The sequence below is a fragment of the Carlito syrichta genome, unplaced genomic scaffold, assembly GCF_000164805.1.
Source record: "Carlito syrichta isolate Samal-C Ts95f unplaced genomic scaffold, Tarsius_syrichta-2.0.1 Scaffold287975, whole genome shotgun sequence".
In the NCBI taxonomy this organism is placed as follows: Eukaryota; Metazoa; Chordata; class Mammalia; order Primates; family Tarsiidae; genus Carlito; species Carlito syrichta.
The window spans coordinates 157,983-159,455 of record NW_007232071.1 but is presented as its reverse complement, the minus strand read 5'-3'; the positions used below and the strand labels follow the sequence as shown (position 1 = coordinate 159,455).

The window sequence follows — 1,473 nt, the reverse complement described above, 5'->3', positions numbered from 1 at the left end:
AGGCGGGTCTCAAATCCACGGGCTCAGGCAATCCACTCACCTCAGCCTCCCAAAGGCGTGGGATTACAGGCTGAGCCACCGAGCCTGGCTTGTTTCATAGATGAATTAACTCTTTTTTAGTTCTTGTCTCTGCATAGTTTTTTCTTTAAAGTTACTTTTTTTCTATTTTTTCAGAAGGTTTTCCTTGTGTTTGTAAAGTCTGGTTAACTACTCATGATTAAAAATGACTGGAAAGCGTATATATTTGCATGGTGGGCATATGGTAGACTCCTGACTAGAGTGTTGGCTGATGTGTGTGTGTGTGTGTGTGTGTGTGTGTGTGTCTTAGTGATTATAGATAGACCCTTGGGGAGACAGTATCAATATTTTTAGATCTTTTCTCTCGGGCTTGCCAAATTCTGTAGAAAAAGATGTTTTCCTCTTGGAATGTATAGGGTTGGCTGCTATCCTCTAGGAGCCTTTGTGCAGGCAAAGAGGATTTTGGATGGGATGGGTTTCAGCGATCTGTGTGTATGAGTATTTACTTGCCTGTTTATTCCTTCAGTTGTCAGTATAATTCCACCCTCACATGTACCTATTGAGTTCCTAGACGTTTTATTTCACTCCCAGAGATTTATACATCTAGTCTTCATGGGGTGATACAGGGGCAGTTGGAATGATGGTCTGGGAGTCTGTGACTTTTCAGACCCATTTTCATCCCTATCTCCGATGGAGTCTGGTACTGCCAATTCCTGAGTCTTGGGTGTCAATAGAGCTGCTTCTCAGCTTTCCATATGTCTACCTTCAAATTCAGGTTTTCTTGATTCTACTAAGACAATCCTTTGTAGCATCTATAGTCTTCAGTTTTTACCATCTACTTTCTTGCTGTGTATCCTTCAGGTTTATGATTTTTCCTTGTTTTTATTTTATTTTTATTTCTTATTTTTAGACACTGAGTCTTGTGTTGTCATCCAGGCTAGAGTGCAATGGTAGGATCCTAACTCACTGCTGCTTTGAACTCCAGGGCTCAAGCAGTCTTCCTGCCTCAGCCTCTCAAGTTGCTGAGACTATACAGCATGTGCCATCATGCCTGGCTAATTTTTTAAAAAATTAAGGTTTTGCTGTGTTGCCCAAGCTGATCTTGATCTCCTGGCCTCAAGCAATCCTTCTGCCTCAGCTTCCTGAGTTGCTGGGATTTCGGACATGAGCCCCTGTGCCTGGCTTCTGTTTTTGTTTTAATTCCTCTGTTGCTTTTTTTCTTTTAGTAGGGTTTGAGTGGGATCAGAGGTAAATGTGTGTGTTTAAATCTACCGTTTTTAACTGTGCTTCATTCTTTTTTTTTTGAGTTTTTTTTTTGAGTTGGAGTCTCAGCTCTGTCGCCCAGTCTCCGCTCTGTCTGCTGGGCTCCGGTGATCCTTCCGCCTCAGCCTTCCAAGTAGCCGGAATTACAGGCATGCGCTACCATGCCTGGCTGATTTTTTGATTTATTGTAGA

The 1,473-nt window shown here is 42.3% G+C and overlaps 1 protein-coding gene across 1 annotated transcript in view; it reads left to right on the top strand.

The window, feature by feature from the left end:
• ESCO1 (establishment of sister chromatid cohesion N-acetyltransferase 1) overlaps nt 1-1,473 on the top strand; it is a 54,549-nt gene that overhangs the window by 1,245 nt on the left and 51,831 nt on the right. The gene's annotated exons all lie outside the window — the stretch shown is intronic.